Source organism: Lagopus muta, chromosome 2 (genome assembly GCF_023343835.1).
Source record: "Lagopus muta isolate bLagMut1 chromosome 2, bLagMut1 primary, whole genome shotgun sequence".
Lineage (NCBI taxonomy): Eukaryota > Metazoa > Chordata > Aves > Galliformes > Phasianidae > Lagopus > Lagopus muta.
In genome coordinates, this window is record NC_064434.1 from 45378585 (window position 1) to 45397423 (window position 18839).

Genomic DNA, 18839 nt, shown 5'->3' on the forward strand with positions numbered 1-18839 from the left:
CCTTGCAGTGTTGTGTCCACTTCTGGGAAATTCAAATGTGCCACTAAAGCTGAGTTGCAGTCAATGAATCTCCTCTCACATGTAAACTGCTTCCTAACTTTTTGTATGGCTTGCACTTAACCTGCTATTGTATGCTGACCAAGACAGCAGTTGTTGCCTACCCAGCTGCTCACAGTCCCACAGCAGAATGTGGGAAAGAGTCAAAGCAGTGAAAGTTGAAAACTGGGAAATTGAACGAAAGACAAGTTAATTAGTGAAGTAAAGCTACATGTGCAAGCAAAGCAAAATAAGGCACTCATTCACTGTTTCCCATTGGCAGACAGATGTTCAGAAGCATGCCATGAAGCATGCCATGAAGCAGGCACATGTAATGGACACTTAGGAAGACAAAGGATGTGAACACAAGAGTTTCTTCCTTCCTTCTCCTTTCCTCCATTTTTTTTTGCTGAGCATGACATCTTTTATTATGAAATATCCCTTTAGTTCTGTTTTTAGCTCTTTTTGTCCCCTCCTAACTTCTTGGGGACATCTAGCATCCTCACTATAAGTGCTGAATAGGAAAAAGGAGAAATAAAATAAACTTGATACTGTGCCAGTGGTTCTCAGCAACTACTAAAACACTGGTGCGTAATCAGTACTGTTTAGTCACATATCTATCTCATCTTTATGGGCTCCTATAAACAAAATTCACTGCATCCCAGCCAGAGCCACAAGCCAATCAAGGAGAATGGCTCTTTTCTGATTACACGACCACTAGGAGTTCAATGGAAAAATAATGTGACCCATGTGATGTTGCCTAAAAATTCAATGATTTCAAAGGTAAGCTCACTCTTCAATATTGTTAAAAACCTCAGATAGCTGCACCCAGAGAAATCATATTGAATAGAAACATCAGACTGTAAAAATTCTATGACAGAAAGGCTGGAAATAATTCAAATGTTCAGTTATAGAGTGTCTCCAATTTAATTTCTGCGTGTACTGAAGGGGTGTTTGGTTTTCTTCCTGATCTTATACCTACTTATCTACCAGAGAAACTCAAATGTGCCCTATTAGTCCATAAGGTATGTATGCTCAGGAACTCAACAAACTGGATACTTCTGTTTCTGTGAATGCAATAGTTCATATATGTAGAAGGATTGAATATTCAGATTTTTTTCTTTTCCTTGACGGATCCAAGAGTTACTAAAAAAACACTACTACTGCTCATAAATTAATGTCTAAAATAAGAAATATTCCAAAATTTTCAGAGAAATTGTTTTTTTTTTAATTGTTGAAAAATAATTTTCATATACATTTTCATTTTTATTTTACTAGAAGTTACTTTGACTTCTGTTTTAAAATATTTTTGGTGACTAATCCAGTCTATTAGATAGGTCAGAAGTCACAGAACAGTGGTTTTTGAATTTACCACTAGTTCATCTGTCTCTCCCAAGCTGCATACATGTCATGTAATAATCTTTCTAAGGCAATTTGAATCCATGGTTGTGAAAGGAAGTGATTCTTACATAGGCTGCTCAGTCTGAATTGTGAAGGCTCAGCTGCACAACGTGCCCTACTGTGTACTGCAGAGAAGGCATGGGATGTCTGAAAAGTTGCCATATCTTTTCTATGAACTACCTCTGTTCAAGCAATGTGATGTCTGAAGAGTTTTAGCCACAGGAAGGTTCATAAAATGGAGTTAAAACAACACATGAAAAAGGGGTAATTATATGCCTTTATTTTTTTCCCTAAAATAAAGACTACTTCCTGAAGATACACTAAAAAAACTAAGGATTGGCAACTTGGATTCCTTTTGTATCCTTATCTTCCCAACCATAACCACAGTAGGTGATGTAGTTTCAGTGATAAAGGAAAACTAACCAGGGCTTTGCTTCAAATAAAAGCAGTAATTGAGCCTAGACAGTCTGTGTTCCTTTCTGGGAAAATATTTTGTGGGAAAATCTCTGACAACTGTGGGAGAGATTGAGACTATGTGTGAGAGAGTTGTGCCTATTTACCACTTCCAACTACAGAACACACATATATATACATTTGTGCACATATATATACAAAGACATGCATTCCTGCACACAGCCACTTCAGCCTTTTTTTTTTTTTTTTCATCTTTCCGAGATATAGTAAATAAATCACGAAACAAGACAGAAAATGCTGCTATGGGATAAATCAGTATTCTCCCTCATATTTTCTTGCAAAACATACTGATCCAATCTGAGGACTCTGGTATTGTAACAAACAAATTCAAGGTGCTTTTAAATCTTCAACAAGATAAGGACACATTCAGAACAGGGTGAAAGATACAAAAGCACACATCCATCTAGCATCTAGGCTCCTAACTCCAATTTTATTGAGACATCTGAGGTTTATGGATGAATTAGAAGCCTAAATTATTTTCTGAGTCTGAATCAAAGACTTTTGGGACCATTCTTAGGGCAACAAGACGAAAGCATTTTCCTAGAGGAAGTTCTAGGGAACACTTAAAAACTTTACAAAAAACAAACTATCCCACTGTCCAGGTCTGTGTTTGCTTTATGACTGTAAGATGAGAGACTCACGTACACTCATATTTTGAACTCAGATTCCAATGGGACCCAGCTTTTTCCCTATCTGTAAAAACATAAATGAATAAATAAAAATATTTATATGTATTATCTATCACAGTTTAAAAAGAAATGCATTTGTAGAAATCCATGCCTTATAAGCAATCTGAGCATAACTCAATTTCTAGTAAAAAGAGAATAGATGATTCTGTAATCAGATCTCCAGGGGTTATAATTTACTGTTTTTAGTGGAGTTTTTTTCTTTTTCTTCTTTCTTTCCCCACCCCTAACATTCAACTCAGTTCTAAGACAAATTTAATTACCAGTGACATGAGTCTAGTGAAATACTGTTGAGGCCAGCATAACAGGTCTGCTGTTATCCTGTCAAGGCCAATTAGGCAAAAAGGTTTTTTTCCCCTTGACATTTCCAAAAGAGAAAAAGAAACTTTAACTTTATTTGACAAGTGCTAGTAACTACTGTGAATCACAGAACAGAGAAATTTTTAGTAGTATTTAAGCTGGACACTGGACACAATCAGGAAATAAAATTATGTGTCTTTCACAAGGCAGGTTGCATTTTTATCTGAATGTGTGTTTGGGGGGAACAGGAGCAGCTATAAATCATTTCTCAGAAAACCAATAAATAAAATAGACCTTAGTGAGTTGCAAAGGATATATTTACAGAGATACTAACCTCCAAAAAATGAAAGAGTACAATAAAGAAAAAATAATCTGAGCTCTTCACATTCTATCTACACCACAATACACGAATCAATCATGCATGATTCATTGAAGAAAGGAATATGCTTTTGTTGGTCCATGTTTATATTAATTACCTCACAATTACTATGCAGGGGAGCTGTTCAAGTAAGCTAATAGCTGTGGGATTGGAAGCGGTAATAACTAAAGCTGTGTTTTATCCCCACTTCAGTCTGAAGAGATTTAGACAGGGTGAGTATTGCTGTCAGTAAAAATAGTCAAATGTTATCTCTTTTCTCCTATGGACAACTGATGAAGTTTTATGCCTCTTAAATATATTGCATCTTCTGTAGCATGTGCATCAGCACCCACAGCAAGTGAGTTAAAGGTATAGTCTGGCCCGATTTGCTCCTACTTATAAATCCTTTTTATTCATCTTACACAGTAGCTAAGAGACTCAATAGCATAATATGATGAAATAAATAGAATCAGATATCCAGCATGACTATTACATTACTGAATTCAAGGATCTGATGTTTATCCCAATGAAGCCAAGTAAGTTTATCCATTAATACTAAGGCCAGCAATGAATACACACTTGAACTTTTAATATAGAATTTAAAAAGCATACTAGGGGATGTATCATCTATATGAAACAAACTGTGACAATTGCCACTTGAGACTGTGAGAAACATATATTAACCTATTTAAATATGCGACAAAAAGCCATCTTATATGAAAGGCCTTACTTTACAAGTGATGTTAGCACAGTAACATGAGAAACAGAAAAAGGACCCATGAAGAATTGGATTACTGCGTATAGGCTGGTTCCTGTCAGCAGAGCTGGAGAATTAAGCATGTGAACAGATGTGCTGTCAATAAAGCAAGTATTATGATATTGATAACAGATACAGTGATTAGCATGAATGTAAGAACTGAAAACCTCTCAAATTATTTGTGAAAGGAAACAAAAACACAAGGCTATGCCTTCTAGTCTCCAAAGAAGTATGTTAAGAAAAACTTGGCTTGGATGAGAAGGCTATACACTCCTGAACAAACTCCTGAGGACCTGCACCTATTTCTAGCAGCTGAAAAGTTCTGCTGCTTTTTGATATTCAGAGATGATTAGCTTCACAGTAGCATTGGTCTGAAAGTGCAAATGTGGTCTCCCCTCCCCTCCCCTCCTCTCCAGTGCTCACCTATAAAATCCACTCTAAACATGGGCCTTTTAGTTCCTAAAGCAGAAGTTGTAAAATAAGCAAGAGAAAAACTTTCAAAACCCCTTTAAAAAGTTAGAATCAACAACTTTTAATAAAATTGAAGAATACATGCACCAATAAATGGTGCAACATCTGTTTGAAGGGAATAGCCTTATGCCTGACTATTGGCTCACTGGGGTTATTGTAAACATCCACATATTACCAGTCAAAGTAGTTCCACTCAACCATGGGCAAAACATTCAGATCATTCCAGCTGATATGTTTGCAATTATGTATCTCTTTGGCTGATATTAAATGGATAGCTACAAAAAGTAACTAACTTCAAAAGCCATTTGCAAAAATTTTACGAGTTAATAAAAAGATATACCCTTGCACTTCCCAGCTAACGTAATATCTTAATACTGAAGATTATAACTTGTGAAAATAATGAGGAAAAGTCACCATTACTTTAGAGTGGTGCCTGACCTAAGCTTGTAAATATGTATTAAACACTGCATTCCTCATTATCTGTGGAATGCAGGTTCTTCTGCTATTAGCTTTATCATTTTACACAATTGAAAGGGCTGAAACATTCAATAAAAGAAGCAAAGCTTGCCTCTGGTTTTGCAATAGATTTACTTAGCTAAAGTATTCTACACAGCTTCCTTTATTGTACTATAATAAGGCGTGCAAACTTGCAACATTTTCATTATTTGTCATATTTATTTTTCTTTACTTGCCACATTTATTTTTCTTTACCTTCCTAATTATCTGTAGTTTTGGTAGATTAATTCAGAGTTATTGATATAATTAATATTTTGCAGCTTGGGAAAATTATTTATGACAAATAAAAGCCTTCTAATCACTGTGGATTTTCCTTTTTACTCCTAGTAGTATACACATAAAATACAATATCCTACATTCATAATGCTCTGGTAAATTAATAAAAAACCTTCAATTCAGTGGCCTTTTAAATAACCTTCAGTTGACAACAAATGACACCCTAAAGACTGTTCATCCTGACAATATGTAGAAACATACTTTGATAAACTGTCCTCTATAGAGTGAACTTGAGCTGCAGATTTAAAGTTAAAACAGGTTGAGATGTATCAACAAAAAGAAGACAATTTCCACATCCCTTTCTGTCCTATGAACCAAATGAAATGTGCTTTATGTCATAAACTCCAAGTGGAAGTTTTCTTCTTGCAGGGATGTTTTAGGGTAGCTGTAGACCGAATATTAGGAAGAAATTTTTATACAGTGAGGGTGGTGAGACACTGGAACATGTTGCCCAGTGAGGTTGTGAATGACCCCTCCCTGGCAGCATTCAAGGCCAGGCTGGATGGGAGGGAGGTGTCCCTACCTATAGCAAAGGGTTTGGAACTAGATGATCTTTAGCGTCCTTTTCAAACCAAACCATTCTATGTTTTTCTCTTGAGTACTTCATATATCGTCAGTTCTGATAAAAGATATAACTTATATATGTTTTAGTTTCAGCTGGGATGGAATTGTTTTCTTCAGAGTGTCTGATGCTATGTTTTGGTTCTGGGAGAAAAACAATGTTGATAACACACCAATGTTTATAGTTGCTGCAAAGCAATGTTATACAGAACCAAGGCCATTCACGGTGAAGGGCCCAAGCAGCTGGGAGTGAACAGAATTAGTAAAGCTGACTTAAACTCACCAAGGGGATATTTCATAGCATATGGCATCATGCCGGAGTTTTAAAGTGTGGGGGGGAGTTCATCTAGCTCTCTTCTGCTGCTCAACAGCTGGCTGGGCACTGGGGTGAGCAGTTTCTTATTCATAACTTGTCATGTACAGTCTATATATATATATGTAGTCATGACTATTACCCTTTTCCTTGTCTCTATCTTAGTAAATAGCTATATCTCAACCTATGAGTTCTACTTTTCCAGTTCTCTACTCCATTCCACTGGGAAGGGAGGGAGGGAGTGAACAACTATCTGGTACTCAGCCACCTGCCAGTTTAAACCACAACAATATACCAATAGAATCAGCTTTATCCATGAACTGATTTTGGAGACGGAATTTTATTTGCTTATGGAGGAAACATCCTCACAAAGCACAACTATGTGTTTGGATATTTAATAATACAGGAGAGATGTTGCCTAGGAAAAAGCTAAGAGAAAAGAGCGAAGAGATGGATTAAAAGCCCCTTTCTCCCTCAACCATAAGGCATTTCCTGGGAGAGATCAAGTGGTTTTCTCTCTGTGACAGCAACTAAGGACATGACAAATCATGAGGCACTGAAGAAATGGAGAAGAATTCACCATGATAAAAAAAAAAAAAAAAAGCAACAACACAAAACTCAAACTTTTCAATGAGATCTGAGTGTAAAACACCTCCCCCTTGCCTCTCATATCCAAGTTTCTGTGGAAAGAAGGCCTCCAGGAAGAAGGAGACTTTCAAGAGGTCATCCATATGGACAATAGGAGGTCAGAACTGCAAGATGCTAAACTGGCTGTGGTATTGCTGGCACACTGCAATGCAGAACTGCACAGGCAATATTGTCATTTAACTTTTTTTTAATTGTGACTTCCCTTTGATTTTCCCTTTTAGTGGTGATTTTTAATTCTTTTTTTTTTTAATTTTCTGAATGTATTAATATTTGGATTATATTTTTTTCCTGTATACTATATTCTGCTTCTCAGTTTACCATGTTCTGAAGTAAATCTCAGCGGAGGATTCAAAACAATCATTCAGAACTAGCCAGAAATATTTGGAGGAAGAAGAAAAAAAAAACATTTTTTATGAAAGAAAATACAACATACATCACAAGGGGCGGACATAAGAGATGCCTAAAAAGAACTGTGGCTCATACGCTGACAGATAGAAAATAGAGAAGAAGAGGTAAGAAAATAAGAAAATGTAAGAAGATGAAGAGAAACATTTGAGCACTGTAACCCTTGGTGGGTGACAGTGACCTGTTCTACCAAGATATCTGTGACATTAGGATTATGAAATCCAAAGAAAATAACCACTCTGTCTATTGAGAGTGGAAGTGGCAGTTTGCAGAGATGAACCTGCCAGTCATCTGAAGAAACTGTTATTTTACTAGAACTGAAAATTCTAACTTTTTTCTAAAAATCACCAGCTCAGCTACTGTTCTTTTAATCTTTCACTCCCAGACAGGTCACTAAGATAGTAATAACAGTGAGCAGAAAGCCACCCTGGAAATGAAAGAGGCAGCCATGAACTTTCATTTAGGTGCTGCAATCCCAACAGGTAGTCATTTCTTGTAAGGCCTCAGCCTTGATCTTCAAGGCCATTGGTGACTTAAATCAAATGGCATCACTGATTGCATGTCAACACACAGTAGAGAAAAATAAATCTGTTCTCTTGGTCCAAACAGTTGGCAGACACATAGAAAACTAAAGAAAACTAAAGAAAAATATGTCAGAAATAGATGCATAACAGGCAGGAATTCCTAAAGAGAAGATCTGAAAGAGAATGTAATCATTTTCCATCTTTAATAAAACTTCTGCACGTTTAGACAAAGGTTTCTTGTATAAAACATGTCAAATGGGAAGAAACTGAAAAATATAAGGACATTTCCAGACAAACCTTAGGCAGTACAAAAAGCAAATGAAGTCTCAGCCCTTCATTTGGTTTAGATCATTACAGATTCAGAAATATGCAGTGAAATTTTGCAGGTTTATACCAGGCAAAAAAATCTTTATTTTGAAATACTTGAGTACAAAGAAACTAAGACCTTTCTAGGTATAAAGTATACAAGTACTACATATTAAAAAAAACCTCTGAGACACACACGTATACAGAAATTATAAAAATGTACAGAAGGGTATTTGACTTTTAGTCAGACTCCTCAGTCGCATCATCAAACAGATGAAGATAAAAATTTAAGAAATTAGCAAATGCATATAACTGTAGACCACCATAGGATTTTTTTAATTATTATTATTTTTTTTTTTTAAGATTTCAAAGGTGGCTCAGTGAAAGAGTTGACTTGATTTTATAGCCAATTAAAAGTAATAATTTCTCCATTAGTCAGTATTGCTCGGTGTTAATATTATTATTTCATTGCTTGGCTGTTGCTGTCTCTTGAGTGTTTGAGCACGAGTACAAAAGCAGCATTACCCAGGTAGGCAGCAATATTCTGGCTCTCTCAGGTGCTCTATAGCCTCATTAAAATAATCTCATGATGCAATTTATTAAATTATTTCTTCCCTTTGGGCTTTTCATCTTTGTTTCTTCTTACACATCCTAGCTATTGGATAGTAACAAGTGATTTCTGAAACACTCTGTTCTCTTGCAGTCACTATTTTACTGCTGGTATTTTAACAAGCCAATTTGTCTTGTGATAGCTATATTTCCTATTTATTTATTTATTTATTTTCAAATAAGAAGGGGAAAATATTTTAATTAATTTGTTTATTATTGCCAACTGAATCTCCTCAGGAAGGAAAAAGGAGTTGTGTAGATGACAAATTCTGTTGTGCACAACTTTTTCCACACATTTAACTAACTCCTTTAAAGACAAAACAAAGGTTTATACACTAAAGTAAGGAAGAGAGCATAAGCCAGTGTGAAGTCTGCCAGATAACTCTTTATCCAATTAACCTTAAAATCATTAGATACCATGGTAATGAGAGCCTAACATAGATTGAATCTAGATATATAAATGGTAACAACTATCTATTCTGCTACTGGTTTTCTAAAGTTCTGTGGGTCTCAATGATTAAATTATGCTGGATAGTTAGAGGTTACAAAAATGACTTAATTATCATCTTCTATTTTTAGCATTACATGGATCTGAATAACACTAAAAAATAAACTATGTTCTACATGTGAACCCGGCAAATAACCTGTTCAGAAGATGTTAATATCTTTTGTTCCTGTGAGTATCTCAAGCTCTTTCTAGTGGTACAGCAGGCACTATGACACTCTTTCAGCAAACAGTAGTCCTCAGCATTATTGTTCATAAGAACATGTTCATAAGAACTTTATTTCCTGTGACATCTTTTTCTTTTGCACTTACAATGGAAGTATTTTTGCCTTGTCACTTTTTGGATGGCTGTGACAGAGGGACTTGTGTCTTTGAGCCCTCTTTTCCTCTTTTAATTCTTACTGAAGCTTGAATTTTAAGCAAAAACAATTTCTTCAAGCACGACTAATAGCAACATAAGAACACCTCATTCCAACAAAACCTGAAGAAAGACCAAAGGTGCCTTTTTTCTGATTACTAATGAGATGCTAATGAAGTATCTTTCTGTGGTAAATCTATCATGAAAAGCAACTGTATCCCTTTATGTCTACTCCTAACTTTAACACATGCAAAACAACAGATTAACAGGGTAAATCCTTATTGACAACTCACACTTTGCTCTTCATCCTTTTCATACCCACTTGAATTGGAACAGAAAATGTGCACTCAGTATTCAGTATCACTCAATAGACAATATCTACTGGGTATTCCTGTCAACAGAGAAGAACACATCTAAAAATTTTTATCATCTCCTTTTCTAAACAAACAAACAAAGAAAAAAATAACCTGCTTTAAATATATTTTAATGCAGGCCTTCTCTGTCTTGGTGTGCAATTACTAATATTTCATTCAGAAGGTTACGCTCATCAGTTTGTTAGCTCTATGTGACCATTTGCATTCTATGAAGCTATGGGTAGCTGGCACAGGTGTCTGAACTTCAGCTCAGGCAGCTCACACCAAGTTCTTGGGCAGAGCGGTACTACTCCAGGCTTGACTGCATGCTGCAACTTCTCTTCTTCTCCCAGCATTGACCCCATTCACATTCTCAGGGCTATCATAGACCCAGAGATGCTGTTTATTTTCTGTTACAACCAAATGAGAATTCACAGGCCATTTGAAGTGAGTTCACAGATGAAATGAAAGAGGATTACTGAATAAACAAAATCTTTACTTGGAAACAATCAGACTTTATCTAAATGGATACTATACTGTAGTAGTGTCACTAAAGCTCTAGGAGTTCACTAAGTGGATGAGGATTAGGTTCTGAGTTCACTAAATGGATATGAATCTGTTAGGTAATTTCAACTAGGATTATGACTGAGATAAGTTTGGTCATATTTTACAATTAAGCCAGGAGATAATGTATATATTTAAAGCCCTAGTGTCAGGAAATCTTGATTACAGGCTGATTGCCCAGCCACAGCAATGATTTCACTAGAAACTTTTGGCTGAAAAAAGAAGCAATCAGAACACCAGGAGTAATGTGGGTAATAGTAATTATGTGGTATATACAGATTTTTAACCCAAGGTTTAAAGATGCTTCTATGGCAATTATATTTTTAGATACATGTCTTTTGCATAAATATCTTTCACTCCACAAAAACTAGTAAATCTGAAAAATTAGTAACATTTTTTACTAAGGCTGATTTAGAGCTCTTCAATCTTGCTGAAAATCCTCGATTTACTAACTTTTCCTTTGATTTTATTGGAAGTGAATGACTACTTCTTCAGAGAGTAAAGAAGCACGTGAACGAAGACACTTAAAAGAGAACATTACTTCTTGTACGCACCTGACTTGCAGTGATGCAGAGCAGAGCCCTTCTTCAGTAACGCTCAAGAAAGTCCTCAGGCTTTGCCTCAATATTTCTGCTTTCCAATTCGTTTCAAAAGAGATTTCTTCCTGTAATGCTGGTTCTTGGTAAGGCCAGAGAATCTGAAAGATCCTTCTTGAAGTTCAGCATATTTTATACCTGCCCTGAATAATCCTAGCTATGACAAATTTGACTGTGGCTTTGTGGTTTCCTGTGATGTTTCCCAGACTGAGGCCACCACTATTGTAAATCAAATGAACCAGACTCACAGCTTACTAATAAACACTATTCCAGGAGAATATGACTGTTTGACACTTGAAAATGCTAAAACAACAATGGCTGCATTCTGAAGCACCCTTGAGATAAATGTTACCTTTGTGTAACTGCTGATTATGGATTTTATCTCCAGATTGTCTCCGTTACTGAGCAGTTTATGTTTGTAGCCTTAAGTGAAGAAGAATGAATTATAAATCCAATCGCATGAGGAATAATTGCATGCAGTCAAATGATGCTCCATACTGTTACAGCTCTGAAAAGATGAGTGTGTATTAAGGGTGTTCTCAGATTAGAGAAGTACATATGAAACAGGATAAATGCTTTCAAAAGGTACCTTGAATTTGTGCTTTCAAATGTGATTTTTTAGCAAGAGTTTTGATTAAAATCAATTTTAAAGCAACAGACAAATTTATATAAATTGTATCACACATTACATATAATTCTATAAAATACATTCCACCACATGTATTAGATTAAATAAATATACACATAATTTCATGTTTTACAATCCAGATAGTTGGCTCATACTTAACAAAACAAGCTGATAAGACAGCTCTGCTCCAAACAGCCTCCTTCTGACAGGCTCCCAGCTGCTGACAGTTTTCCTTCTCTAATTGGTTCCTCAACATCCAGCCATTTTGTTTATGAATCAGCTTTGTCTGCTAGTTAATTTAACCTGCTTCAATAGTCCTGTAACATAACCGGCCAATTGCTTAGCAATTAGAAAATAATGATCATGACTTTTCTTCCATAAAATCCCTGTAGCCATGACCAGGTTTTATTTTCATTTAGAGGCATTCATAGGTACGATTTAAATGCCGTTTCAATCTGTTTTTGCAGGTTTCAGTGCCAAAGTCCACTTGAGAATGATGCTGTATCACCAGCATGTTTTTAAATTGTAAACTGCAGTGTGGCCTCAGTGTCAGTGAAACAAATGCACAGCAATAGTGCATGCCGTAAATACTGTGATATCCCAGCTCCTGACAGGTACTGATGCCTGTTGCCATGGCACTGGCTCAAATTTCTGCGAATCCCGATCTGCAGACTGTGGCTCTTTCTGCATCCAACAGTCAGTGCGTTGCAGAACGTTTTCCTTTGACATCAGAGTATGCAGCCTTTTTCACTAACAGTCTCAATGTCTGGCAAAACAGGTGCAGATGCAATGTACCTATTTTCCCAAAACATTTGTGCATCTGATTTGTAGTATTAGTCTCTTTGCAAGTATGGAGAGAGAGATCCACTACTGCAGAAGTGATTTGTGCAAGTAAGGCTAAATGACACATATTCTCTAAAGTCCAAGAGATTCACGATGCTTCTTTTGCCCCTCAATAGCAGGGATGTTAAGGAAGAAAAATGGAGCAGAATACAACCTTCAGTAAACATACAGTCAGGGAGCTAAGGAACTGTAGATTATCCATTAAGCAGAAGCCATTTTATGGGCATAATGCCTATGTTACCTGTGAATTTCAGGATATTCCCTGGATATGAATCTTTAGAGACAGTATGAAGCACAATTTTTTTTTCTTTCTTTTTTTGGGAGTCGCTTTAAGTCCAGAGGAGAAAGACATGCACTCCTTGTCAGTCTGTCTCTGCTGCTGTGAAAGGTACATGGAAGGTCTCAGAGGCATTGAGAGGAACCACAGAAGGACAGCAGCTCTTAAAAACATGCAGCAGCAAACTCTGCAAGGGTGCAAGGGTTTTCCTTTGAGGCCAAACCACCTTGTAGATCCACATGTCCATCATGTGAGAACTGGGCCAAACACAGACTGAGTGTGGAAAGATTTGAATTTAGCAAGATGGTAATCCCTGTGGATCTCATACCCGAATAATCCAGAATGAAGTGAAATTAACAGCAGCAATCAAGACATATAAAACTCTTAGGCTACTGTATTGGTTTTCCAGATGCATGCCATGTTAAATGAAGCTAAAATGAGGAAACTGTTGTGATTTCATGGTCCTTTCCTGCTTCTTTTCCTCTAGGAGTGGCTGGGTGGCTGGGATGATGTTCCTTTGTAAACTTAACACTCCAGTAGCAAGGAGAGGAAGTGCTGGAAGCTGGTCTCACTTTTCACTTTCCCTTTGCCCTGGTTGCACCCATGGTGTTCCTCTGAGCACTGGTACTGTGTTGTAATACAATGCTTGTCAGTGGAAGGGATGGAGAAGGAGAAAAGGGTGCTCATCTTGTGCTCAATCTGGAAATCCCAGGGAAGCAGATGTCAGCTGCTGTAATGAGGTCACACCAGCTCTAACAACGAGTCAGTGAGAACAGAAGAATTAATTTCCTGCCATCTACAGAATATTTATACATATGTATGTACACATTTAAATACTTACCTTCAGACGAAATCATGTGCCTCCGTCTTTTGGGAATTCAATTCTGTTTTACTGTCTTGAGTTAGGAGGGACCAAAGTAGATGACTACTGTGTTCGCATTCTGGAAAGTGTGAGCTCTAAGCATTGATAGAAACGGAAAGAATAACTTTTGTAGCAACTCTTTCTTAAATGCGTTTCATAAGCATTCATCTTTCTAGCACAGACTTGCTTTTCTATTGTATTTCCTGTGATTTCCCAGTTGTCTGTGTTGTAGGTCACTGCCTATATGCTTCTCCAACAAGTTTCCTAGCAATCTTTTAAGGGTTCCAATTTGTACCAGAAGTCCTGGCAGTTTGTGGAGGAAGGTTAATTATGGTTATTACTTTACAAAACATAAACTGAGGCAGAGAAACTTTCAGGCAGGATGATTTGCAGGAAAGCAGCCAGAAACCTGGAATCCTGCTTTCCTGTTTTAACCCCTAAACCACAACCAGAAACAGCATAATGTATTCTGGAGCTGAACAAAGAATTTTGCTGGCAAGTTCTGTAAATCTCATGCTTTTTTGTATTCACTAACCCTTAAGCTAATGGCTTCCTTGGGCTTTGTGTGCACACTCCTCAGGGGTGTGTGGACAAGCCAAAAAGGAGGGAAAAGAGATGACTGTAAATACTTGGCTCCACTGTGTGCATTACAACTGTCACAAGGGAGACAGTGAGGAAGGTCTGAAAAATGCAAACCAATGCAGTTAATACTGGCCACAGTTAAAGCAACACTTTCAAAGTCTCCTTTTAGTGCTGCTTCTGCAAGAAATTTTTCTGTCCATACAGAATGTAAGCCTACGGCTAGTAACAGGACAAAAAAATAAATAAAGTTACCTAAAAACATCAATTCAGCCTCTATATAACCCAACTAAATTTACCCAATTCAGTCCAGAAATCAACAATGGTGCCACTGAAATAATACACAAATTCAAATTTTTGAAACTATTTTTCTTAATAATAGCTTCATTATGTTCCAGAAGAGAATGGAGACAAGCTGCAGAATGAAAACTGAGATGGAAGTGAGAGAAGAAAGCATCCAGCTAAAGGGAAAGGAAAAAAATGTATGTCCATAATGGCACACTACAAAAGTCTTGCATACATCTGTTGACCTTCAGAAAGGCTTCTTGCTGAAGATTCAGGAGGTAAAATTTTGAGAGAGTGATAGTTTTGCATTGGCTGTATACAATTCCTTGCCTGATAAAGGAGCAAATAAAGTAGATGGTACAGTCCTCAAAAAATTCATATCACTTATTTTATAACCAGCCTCCTGCTGCTAGCTTTGATTTCATTTAGGAGCATGCCTCCTGACTTGACATGGGAACTGAGAACATGAAGATCACTTGCCATATTTTATAGAGTTGTGTTGAAGAACATCTGGTCCAGCCCACTTCTGTGCTGTAAACATTATCATTAACCTCAGGTATGAACTTGAAAGAAAATTTTATGTCTCCAAAATTGTGTTTCATTTTTAAGAGTAGCAGCTGGAAGTAGCTATACTCTTTTATGCGATATTTAGCTGCTGATCTGCATGGGCAACTCATTTCTGGAGTCTAAGTGATGTGCCTTCTGCTCCCAGGAAAGACCTGTCTCCAAAGGGATTTATTGACAGTAGTTGTGGGAGCACGATAACCCTGATACATGAGATTTTCAGTCTAACAGATTTCAAATGGTTGGGCTTTTAACAGTAGCAAGGGCTTTAGTGAAACCTTTAAGAAAATGGGGACAACCTCATGAGGTATCAGAACAAGAGCTATCTCTCTTTTGGAGATGTTTCATCTCTGTAAAGTAAAAGCTAGAGATACAAAAGAGTTATGCATGAGCAAGGTACATATATAGTGCTTTCCTGGCAGACAGTGTGAGGATCTCATATGCATTACAATGAAAGCACTGCTGTATGTCCAGACTGCACAATACATACATAAGTGATGTAGAGGAAGGAATCTCACCATGCGTGTGCTCCCACCCCTCCATCACTCTGTTATCAGGAATGTGATGAGGAGCCAAGTGAGTGTCTGGGGAAGATGGCTGAAGCATAACAGAAATGCACAAAAATAGTACAGAAATGGTGAGAGAATGTTTTGCATTAGGCAGAATGCATCCTTTCTTTTTTTTTTCCTTTCCTTTCCTTGAAAGATTTTCAGATCTTTGATACTCCCATTTCCTGTCTCTTTAGGTCAGGCAAAGAGCCAAAACATATTTTTACAAAAACAAAAAGTAAAAATACAATGACTTTGAGTTAACAGTATTTCATACATGAAAGCACATATTGCACATGTCCATCAAAGTCCAGCCAAAACTCTGAGATGAAAAGGCATTGAGAGAAGAATTGGTTGTGGAAATACACTGCTCTCCAAAATTAATGTTTACACCTGTTTCTTTGGAAAGGCATTCATACTTGAGGTAAATATGCACACTTAATGTAAACAAATCAGAGCTTGTGTCTAAGTGGAGCGTATCTGAAAGTTGCCACAAAGGACTGAATCTGCTGATGCAGTTGCTCAACAGTCAGTGTTTAAAATGCAATGATGGTATAATGTTGAACACTTTTTATTTCATTGTTTCCTGATGGGATGCAAAGCAGCTCGCTTGACTGCTCAGATACCAAATGTCACTTATCACTAACCATTCTGTGATTCTGTGAACATGTCAATGCATGTTAACTTCGTGACTCTCCTGGAATCTCCCCACAGAACATTATTTGCTATCACAGAATATTTCAATTTCTTTCTTGATGGTGACTCACTTTCTCTGGCACACACAGAGTAGAAGAGGAGAAAGGAAGATCAAGACAGAATTTAACGTAGAACTATTTTCAACAAGAGACATGGGTAGAAACTGAATTTTGTAAGGAATTGCTGATGTCAGTAGTCCCTGCTCTTCTTTTCTGAGTATCTTAATAGAATGCTGTTGCTATATTCTAAAGGAAAAGTCAATGTTTTTTTTTTTTCCTTTTTCTTTCTTTCTTCTTTTTTTTTTTTTTTGAGAACAAAATTATATGTTAAACAACTGTTGGTGTTTTTAAGAGTGCTAACATCTGACAATTACATGCAGAAATTACGACAGACTCAGTGACTGCTGAAAAGACAGCTGATTTTTGACATTTTTCTTTGCACTATCTTTATCATTTTTCCCTTCACATAACTTTCATTTTCTTGCATGTAGGACATGTAACAAGAGGGATAGCCATCTACATTTGCAGTAAGTTCCTGGAAAATTCAATGTAGTCAACAGCAGTTCTTTTGCTTTTGGGTCATACTGTGATTAGGAAGTCTAGAAATACTTCTTTTTCATTTAGCCCCTCTGGTGAAAGTTATTTTCATAAGCTTGACTGGAGGTAAAAGGCTGATGGTGTCAATAGTTCCATTTCTCCTGAGGAAACTATTCTCAACCCTCTAATGCCACCGCTGGCTTTTGTTTCTAAATGCGGGTCCCTCATAAATTACCATATTCCTCAAAAGTTTTAAATTCCCCTTGTTTCCTCTCTTTGTGTCTTATGCATAGCAGAGGCCTTCACGTACTTGCAGTGAAGGATGATGACAATTCCTTTCAGGACAGGAATGTTCCCAAGGAAATGGACTGCTCCTGGGCCCCAGGGAGGCAGGGAGCAGAACAGGAAGTGCTGCAATAAACAAAGCAAAGTCTCTCTAGCAAAGGCAATGCCACCTGTGAGGGAGATATGAACAGGATGTGAGTGATGCACAGGAAGTGATGCAAGCAGGAAATATGAAAGTCAAGTAAAAAGATTTCCAAAGTAAAACAGGAAAATGGTTGAAAGAAAAGAAAACTAAATGACGTGGAAAAAGATGATGGAGTTTTGTTGTGTTTTGTTTCCATTTGGGCTAATAGTAAAGCTGTGGCAAAAAAATTGAGGTGTGTTTCCAAATTGATGTAAGTCAGCAGGTTACATATCAGGTCTTGAAGAGGTCTTCAGAAATGCCTTATAAAATGTTAACGGTTTACATTCATTCATTTGTTCAGCTGCTTATTGCAGCTGTATGTACACAAAGCCTAATAAAAACTACATGTGCTACAAAAGTGTCTTTTTAAATAGGCAGAAATACAAGATTTATTTTCCCTACCATAATATCACTTATGACAAACTATGCCCAATCCCAGGCCATTCTATGATTCTATGATTCTGTGAACATAAAAAATTCTGTCTCATACCAGTGCATTCAAATTTTACCTTTCTCTGTGTGGTTGGAAGCAGACTCAGTATGTTCTGCAACATCCTTTAACTTCAACATGAAGTGGACTGAATCTTGACATGTGCTACATCATATTTTTAAAGTAGCTCAGAAGTGTATTTCTTTCAGTTAATTTCCAGTGCTACTAGTATGTAACTATAATTATGCAATTATTCTATTCCCACAAGGAAGACAAACAAAACCAATATAGTTTCGGAATTATACAAAACTAGTATTCAGGAAATTGCATGCACTAGTCAATAACACACACTACTACATTTACTACTTTTGAAATATGACATCGTGATTTGCTTCACTTCCTTCACACAGTTTATAAAAATATTATACTAAAATCACGACATAACTAGTGTCTCAAAAGTATTATCTGTAAAATTTTAATCAGTTATATTTAGTCAGAGACTTCACATAAAAACATGGTAAAAATAATCATATTTTTATTGTCATTTTCATTATTATTGAAAATATGTACATTGCACTACAAACGTTCTTAATGCTTCAAGAAAAAGGGGTCAATATTAATTTCTTATGTTGAGGTAAATCTGTAGGGACTACATCACTAGAGTTTTATCCACTTCCACTGTTTTTCTGCATAGAAGCTGATATACAAAATGTGTTCAAGGTCCTGAGCTGCTACAAATTGAACTTTCTGATTATTGAGAAAAAGAAAACAAACAAAACAGCCAAAAAATAATAACAGGAAAAAGCAAAAAAAGGAGGTGGTGACTGCAAAGTACAGACTCTAATAGAAGCATATCACAAGATGGAGCCAAAGAGACTGGATAGGAGAACTTGAATAAAAAGTTTAAGTGTAGAGAACAAAACACTTCTTTCCTAACCTGTAAGTGGGAAGAATCCACAGTCTTCAAAGAACCATTTTCCAGCAGTGCTATAATTCACATGGTCATATGATGAAACAGATATTTCCAAGTCTGCAAAACACAGCTGAAAAGCAATATGTGGTCTTATGTACCTGGAACACTGAGTATTAAGTTTTGGAAGTTGTT